The following is an 8,644-nucleotide window of genomic DNA, read 5'->3' as shown; positions in this document are numbered from 1 at the left end:
ACCAGGAAATGATGAATCCATTATCAAAACAGTTGGTGATTCATTATGTTTACATCAACTAATCGATTAATCGACAAATGGTTGTGGCGGTGGATCCCACATTACAAATCTGTGATTAGTATCATGATACAAAGACAGAGGAACAGATGTAAAGAAAGACAGATGGGGCTATAGATGTTGTGGAAGATAGTTTCTGCTCTCTGATACTTGTAATAAATATAAATAACACTGAATGAAGCAGTTTAAAAGGTGAGCAGACTCTACCTGTCAGGTTTAACTGGATACCCGAGTCGTGCTTCAGTGGGCGTATCTTCCTCTGCACCGCTGCCTGTATCCTTCCTGCCTCTGTATCGTGTTGCTGTCTCGGCCTCCTAGCAACATCTCTGCACTGCTGCGCCCCTGTTTGCTCTCTTTCCTATCACATGTTTACCCCCTTTTATACTCCTCACCTCCTCTACCTGCCTTCCTCCTTTCTACTCTTTGAATTTAGCTCCTATTTACATGGGAACAGAGAGAAAGGCCAGTCACATCCCCACAGGGTGATGATACATAATCCTGAAGGTACATATCAGTGTTATATTACCAACGAGGACAGGCACAGACTTTTCTCTTCGGACCCCTCCTTTCTCATGGATGATTAGGCTTTCCTGTCCTCGGCATCCCCATACAAACAAGGGGACTTCTGGGAAATGAGTGGGAGGGGGGAAGGGGGGGTTCTAAAGAAGGAACAACATGTTGACAAGACCACAGCTTCCGCACGTCTAATTAACATCAGTAGCGCAGGGCGTAATATACACCTACCTGCACCAGCCTGATGGAACATCTGTGGCTGGTTACAGGACATTTCTTTCAGCCGTTAAAACGGTGTTTCAGCTGATGGACTGTTTACTACGTCGACTGTAATCATCTGAAAGCTGGCCTTCGATCAAACCGTTCACATGGGTGACTTATGGGTGAACTATTCCAGGCACATTCCCGTTTGAAAGCCACAGAAGAGAGCAGATTTATGACTGAGGGAGCCCTCGTCACATTAATTTAATAAAGTGTTTTCCCTCCAACATTCAAATGAAAACCTGTTTCCGTTTTGCTGCTGCGGTTTACACCTGGGGTTGTACAATATTTGCAGAAACCAAAGCGGTGCATGAAGATATTCTTTATACATGAGAACAGATTTAGATGCAGAGCACGAGCACGGTTCCCAGAGACAAGACATACGAGTCAAGAAGCGACCAGGAACAGGAAGGACAGCGTTACTGTACTGAGAGTGCTAGTAAATGACAATGGAAGAGGGACGGAGTGGTGCGTCTGCTCAGGGGAACGTCTTTGGCTGGATTACTGACTCAGAGAGCAACAAACAGACGTTAACCAATATCAACTGGGATGTCTACCAATAAACTGATCTTAAACCAGAATCTGGAGATAATATTTAGAGGTTTCACATATCATCTAAAAGTCAAACCGTGTTATGGACGGGTAACACGGTTACAGGTTAGAGCCTGGCAACAACAGCGATCATTGATCAGCACAGGTGGCAGGTCGGTGGCACACTGATTACATCTGGCAGTCATTTACTGACAATGCCAGGCTGTGTTTGACCATCGTGGTTTCCACCTGATAAAAGGCTCAGTGAGGTGAGACATCTCACCTGTGAAGGGGGGATGGGTGAGAGACAGCAGGAAACAATGCCTGAGGCAGATTAGAGGAGATGTGTGTCTCCCTGACTTTAAGCAGATCTGAATGAGCTCCAGGGTTCTGTTCAGACTAATCTCAATAAAGACCTCGTCATGGAGTCAGGCATTGATGAAATCAAGTGAAAGTTGGACATTTTCTTGAGCACATTGTTCCAAATGTAATCATCTTCACACAAATTGAATGACAAGGCTTACTGATGAGTTGAAGCACTTTTAAAACGGGACTCAATGTAAGAATCAGATATTGCTTTTCAACAGTGACATCTTTGACTGTTAAGTCAACGACAGTCAGCGTCCTGTTGCTTGTATCTCACCGATCATTCATATCATTACACACTGGAGCTGAAAATAAAACTCATCTGTTGGATTTTCCCGGGAAAAGGTGCCGTTGTTCTTCCCATTAAAAGCAGTCTAAAGGCTGAGGAAACCCAGACAGATGAGGAAGGTCTCATTCTTTAGGTTAGTTTACAACCTGGTGACACTTTGGCAACAAAAACATGTTTATATGTGTAAAAAGTTACATATAGTCCCTTTAAAGACACACAGTAGCAGTTTCACACCAAGCATCAATTTTCATCTGAAAAATTTGCACAGAAATGTATAAATTATGAATTTTGTGTGTCTTATGAATGCTTGCACACGCCTGTGGAACATTTGTGCGGGGAACAATATTCTGACGGACCTCGATTTCAGCAGATTTCTGCCTGCAAAAATATATGTTTGACCAATGAAATCCTTTGTTCCAACTGATTGCCATCATTCTGCATAATAATTAGCCATGTGCTTCTGTTTGTTTTTGTGAGTGTGTGTAATTCTGGGTCCCTGGAACAATGGGTGTTTGTTTTTGGACTATTGGTGTTTGGGAATAACAACGGACCTTCCCCTTCTCAACACCCAATAACGTACGCCGAACTCTACTACCTCAACAACCAAATAAAGGACAACATGTGGCTTGAGATCGCCCAGCAGCTGGGATACGATGAAGATGATAACGTAGCGGATATGCTCTTGCTAACGTTATATGTTATAACCCCAACAGCTAACGTTAGCGTCACATTGAGGGTGTGATGAGTTTATGTATTGTGTAGTTAACGTGAGCCCTTTAGACATTCTCTGTCTGGAGAGCTTTTTGTTGTGTTGCAGTATTTAGGAGGAAACTCATTTGGCCTCAGTGATGAAAGCAGAACACGCCAACGCGGATCATTTGCTCCAGAACCGGTGTGAATAGTTGTCATGCAGAAAATTTGCACATTTTTGCATTCCACTGGGAGAAACAGCTTTAAAGGGTGTTTTTAAATGTGATATGACTTCTACACATGTGTGAGTGTGTCACCTATATGCTGCATGTGTTTCTGAAGGTGTGAGTGTGCACATTGTACCTGTGCAGGTTCGAGGGCCTCCTCAGCTCGTGTCGTCTTGGCGTCTCCTCTCAGCTCTCTTACCCCATACTTAGCTCCGCCCTCTGGGGGAACAGCAGCCAATGAGGACGAAGGATCAGGATGGAGAGAGGAGACGTTGGAGGGTCAAACCTGAAACCAGATGGAACAACCTGGGTGTCAACAGCTGTGAGCAACTTGACTTGAGGAAAATGACAAGATAGATGTCAGCATCGTGAGGAGACCGGTCTCTGTTATTGAACACATGTTGAACAGAAAATGAGTAGAAAAGAGAGAGAGTAAGCACTGAAGAACGGAGAGGACGAGCAAGAGAACGGATCAAATATATTAAAGAGCGTGAACTACTGATCTTTAGGTCTATAATTTAGTCCTATCATCACCGTTATCGATCGGTTACGCGATATGATCTGAGCCTGGTCTCAGTGCACGACCACAGTTCACTCTGTAGAGAGAGGCAGCTGAGCGGCGCTAAGCATGTACAGTATATACACAATAGAGTTCCAACAATAAGTCAGTCAATAGAAAATTAATCTGCAACTATTTTGAGTAATTTTTTAAGCAAAAATGTAAAATCTTTAGTGTTTCCAGCTTCTCAGATGTGAGGCTTTGTCACTTTTCTTTTGTTATACATGATAGTAAAGTGAATATCTTTGGGTTTTGGACAAAACAAGACATTTGAAGACGTCACCTCGGGCTGTGGGGCATTTTAAATGGGTTACTGTTGTCTAGCTATTTAGACACAAAATGATTAATCAAGAAAGTAATCAGCAGATGAATTGATAATAAAAGTAGTCGCAGCCTTAATATACAAGCGTGGGAATGAACAAGAGGCAACAAAAGCAGTGAATACTGACTATAATGCAGCCTGCAGGTGACAGCTCGGTCTCAACCGGATTAAACTGAGTCAGACTCTAATTTAACAACAACAGATATGTAGTTGTATCTAGTTTACAGTTTAGGGCTGATGGTAAAGTAACAACACAAAACAATTCACAGCTCAGTGTTAGTTGATCTATAGTAGATGTTTCATATTATAGAAGTAGAATTTGAGCGTCTTACATGACTTCAACTTCCTGTGTAAAGTTTTAGAGAAAGAAACGCATGTGTCTCTCTCCATTGAAACTGAACTCTAAACTGGTTGCATGAACTTGTTTCAGTTATTCACAACGAGAAATAGAGATTTAATCATTTAAAATGTCAACATTAATTGGAAGAAACTTGGGGCCCTTTTTTTTTTTTTTTTAACTTGACCACATTTGTATTTATATACTGACAGTTTTGTATTTGTATACTCCTATTCTTTATGGGATGTATTTAACAATCACACATGGATGATGTGTTATGAGTTTTGGTGTCGTTGACGTGAGATTAAGATGAATTTGGTTTAGTTATTTGTACTCCTCTCCCTGTGTGTGTGTGTGTGTGTGTGTGTGTGTGTGTGTGTGTGTGTGCGTATATTCAAGTTGGATTTTAGGCATTGATTTTTGTGTGGTATATGTTTAGAAAAATATTGAAAAAAAAGAGAAACTAAAGTAAACCAACAAGTGGAGCGGCTCATGCTGATTAACATCACGTTCATCTGTTTTCCAGCCTGGTTAGCCGTCCATCCACCTCCCAAAACATCACACATCATATTCTAGTTCTAAATGTAAAACACATATTTGGGAATTTAATTTATTTGCCACACCACCTAATACATAAATAAATAGTCTGAAACTTGGCAGGGGTATCAGCAACATGTGTATACATGGCCAACAAATGAGCTTTCTCCAGGAGATTCAGGCTTCTCTAATCCGCCATCACACCGGCAAAAAACCAGGTTTCTCATTTACATGATGCGGAAGAAATCAGATTACTGCAGAAACCTGACTGGCGCCTGGTTATTTAAGAGCATGTAAATGTCCTGACAGACCGCTAAGCACATACAGGCACGGTAGATGGAGTAAAGACAACAAGACGTCATGTTTTGCAGAAGACATGAACCATACAGACGTACAGTAAACACTGCAGACGCTTCTCACCGCCTCACTTGTTGAAAGATGTGAGAAACTACTGCATTTACTTTAAGATCCAGACAAAGTCACAGATGTTCTCCCCACCACGACAAAAGAGACGGCTCTAATAGTTGTTTTCAGAGATCTTCATTAGTTTACAGACATCTGTGCTCGCCCATGTCATTTTCACCCCCCTCAGGCTCAGAGCTCTTTATGTTGGAGCCTCTCTTTCTCATGTGGGCATGCTGCTGCATGCACCTCTGCTGTGATCCACATCCATCAGGGAGCTGAGGAGTCTCAGCGCTCGTCCCTGTCCTGTTTCTGTGAAACATGTCCAGAGCAACACCCCTGTTACTTGGAAGTGTGCTCACAGCTGATAACGGGAACATTCCCGTTGGACGACAAGGTAGCTCTGAGGTCGTGAAGGTCATGTTCAGACTGAGTATCTGGTATTCAGATCTGTCTAGATGTGTCTACAGGTAAATATCCATGTGGGAAAACAGAAACCATTTCCACTCAGCCACACTGCTAGACAGTCTTCTTGGTACCTCTACTTGACTTGGAAACCTCGTTCAAGTTGTTTAGAAAACCAACTCTTTTTCTGAGCTGCTGTGATCAAATAAAAACAAGTGTGTGAGCAGAGTTGGAGCCAAATACAGAGGAAAAAACATTAGCAGTGTACACAGCACCACGCCGGTAAACTCCCATCTAAAGGATGTATTTTAAGCCGGACTGCATGCCAAGTTTAAATATCCCTTTTGTGTATTTGCCACACTACTGACTGCTGTCAGCGGGCTGTTAAACATTAATGATTAATACCCCCAACAGGAGGTTTGTGAAACTAGCAGAATCTCAAATAAACAGCAGTCAACCACCAGATAAAATCAGTGAGCGGTCAAACACTGGCAACACATGAGGAAAGCTCCCTTCATGCACACGACTGGGTTCTGTTAATCATTACAATACTGGTTCTACTGGTTAGATATGAGGGGTCAGCAGATAATGAGGACACATCACCTTTCACTGGGTGGCGTTAACGTACAAACCGTCTGAAATGTTCCCTTAAAGATTATCCAACACCCAACAATGTGAGAGGAAATATGAGCTAATCAACACAGGAATGTCTCTCTAGTTTCTGAATGCACTCTAATCTAAATGCTGTGTGCTCCAGAGTTCACTCTCTGTTTGTGCTTCTTCCTTCACAAAAGAGAAGTACTTCTTAGACTTTACATACTGTTTGACTCGTTCAGGAACTTTCCACCTTTAATTCCTGACTTCAACTTCTCTATTTTAAACGACAACCAAATGTAACACCGGATCTTTCTAACAGTTGTTGTAGCATCCATCCATCCATCTGCAACCGCTTATCCCGTTAGGGGTCGCGGGGGGGCTGGAGCCGATCCCAGCCGACATTGGGCGAAGGCAGGGTACACCCTGGACAGGTCGCCAGTCCATCGCAGGGCTGACACATAGAGACAGACAACCATTCACGCTCACATTCACACCTACGGGCAATTTTAGAGTCCACAATTAACCTAACCTGCATGTCTTTGGACTGTGGGAGGAAACCGGAGTACCCGGAGAAAACCCACGCTCACACGGGGAGAACATGCAAACTCCACACAGAAGGGTCCCAAGCCGGATTCGAACCTGCAACCCTCTAGCTGTGAGGCGCCAGTGCTAACCACTGCACCACCGTGCAGCCCACAGTTGTTGTAGCATTTATTATTATTATTATTATTTATAATCCTGCACACTGTCGACCTCTTCATTCACAACATACTTATCTAAACTAAAGAAGAAACATGTGTCCCTTCAGACTAGAGCTAGACAGAGAAATCAGGACGGCTGATATTAGATTATTGCAGATGTAACAGCAACGGTGTATACAGTATGTCAAATATGCAAGAAATTGCAGAAGAAAAATTCCAAACTAGGATTGAGGTAATTTAGGAACAATGACTATGTTTCCATGCACATTAATAATCCACTATTATTCAGAATATGACAATATTCCTAATTTAATAAGGGTCATGTAAACAGTATTCTGAATGGAGCTTTTTTCTATAAAGACGTGGGATATGCTGATATTATTCATGTTTTAGGAGCGTTCTTTGGACATGTATACACATTCAGAATATGCGTCTTAATTGGGGTTTGTAAAGCAGTTTGCGACATACGGTCTCTTGCCTGTTTGCGGCCAGCTCTATGCGTTGTACACAAACCAACGAGCCGACAGTTTACAGAGATGCACGCCCAAAAGAAAAGCCCACATTTCTGGTCGGAGGGGGAGCACACCTACTGTCAAGCTTTATGAAAGACTTGGATATCAACAGATTTTTGGGTATGCACAAATATCACAACGCCGACCTTTTCAAGAAGGTGGTTGAAGGAATGAAAGAGGGAGGCTGTGTATGCACGGTCCAACAAGTCCAACACCGGTTGGACACATTGGCCATGTAAACAGCTTAGTAGGAATACGGTCTTTTTCGGAGCAAGGGGAAACAACCGGGATATTTAGTGCATGTAAACGTAGCCAGTGTTACCATTACACTGTGTTGGTTCACCTGACAGCACTGGTTTATTTGTCAACTCCAGATTAGCCTGCATCATGTCACAGTTATTTAAAAAACAAATCCAAGAGATCCATAGTAAGATCATTGTTTTGTGTTGATGGCTGATATCACATTTTTTTAAACTCCCAAATATCAATATCTTTTTCAAAAATCCATCATCGGTCGGGCTGTACTTCAGACACACCCTAATAAGGATTAAACACGCTGCGATCATTCTACCCAACCTCCATCACTACCTGCCACAAAGAATTACAAAGAAATGTGAAAAGGCGCGTGACATCTCTAATGATCTTCTGGGTTGTCTCACAGCCACCGGGCCTAAATAACATCCGCTGTGGATAAAAGCACCAGGTGAACACACAGCACCTCTTAACTGGAAATAATCCTCCCATTCAAGCTCATGTTAACTGCCTTTTCTGTTGGCAGCTGAGAACACAGCTAATGAAGCAGCACTGATTAACACAACCTGCTCTTCTGTTGGCTAAACTTCAATGATAGGTCTCAGAAATAGAGAAGTCATTTCCAAACGCTGTATGAACAAAGGCTATAAAACTGTGTAGAGGTGTGTCCTCTGCACTTACCAATCATCCTGATAAGTGCAGTTTGTGATTAGCTCATGAGCACACTCACTCTCTGCTGCAATAAACCAGAGTAACTAGTGTAAGAGGTCACCAGGGCAGAGCGCATGAGGCCAACGCAGGCTCACAAGAGTCCACCACGGAGGCCACATCGGGTCTCTCGACAAAGGTCAACTCTAAAGTGTCAGAGGGGGCTTTGGGGGTGGTATCTTCTGGGGTGTGTGTTCTTCAATCATCCGTTATCGTTGTTTCTTTAATTCATTAAGTAGACGGGTATTTGTTTTGCTTTTATTTACTTCTGTGAATTGAAGTTAGTGGAGACTGTACGTTTGTAGCTGGTTGGGCACCAGTCCGGGCCGTTTCCTTTGTGCCAACCACCGCTGGTTTATTTAGGATTAATTGTATTTG

General features: G+C 42.7%; 1 protein-coding gene across 4 annotated transcripts in view; it reads right to left on the bottom strand.

Annotated features, from left to right (window-relative positions):
• b3gnt2b (UDP-GlcNAc:betaGal beta-1,3-N-acetylglucosaminyltransferase 2b) overlaps positions 1 to 8,644 on the bottom strand; it is a 36,578-nt gene that overhangs the window by 10,210 nt on the left and 17,724 nt on the right. For 2 of the 4 annotated variants that reach the window (XM_074647431.1, XM_074647430.1), the window contains exon 2: positions 3,071 to 3,220. The gene's annotated coding sequence lies outside the window, so the exon portion shown is untranslated. Of the gene's footprint in view, positions 1 to 285; positions 494 to 583; positions 1,941 to 3,070; positions 3,221 to 8,644 lie in introns of those variants that run through there. The other 2 variants (XM_074647432.1, XM_074647433.1) reach the window with 2 other exon arrangements.

The sequence above is a fragment of the Sebastes fasciatus genome, chromosome 9 (genome assembly GCF_043250625.1).
Source record: "Sebastes fasciatus isolate fSebFas1 chromosome 9, fSebFas1.pri, whole genome shotgun sequence".
NCBI classification, from domain to species: Eukaryota; Metazoa; Chordata; class Actinopteri; order Perciformes; family Sebastidae; genus Sebastes; species Sebastes fasciatus.
Note: the sequence above shows the minus strand (reverse complement) of the source record. Positions and strands in the feature narration are given on the sequence as shown.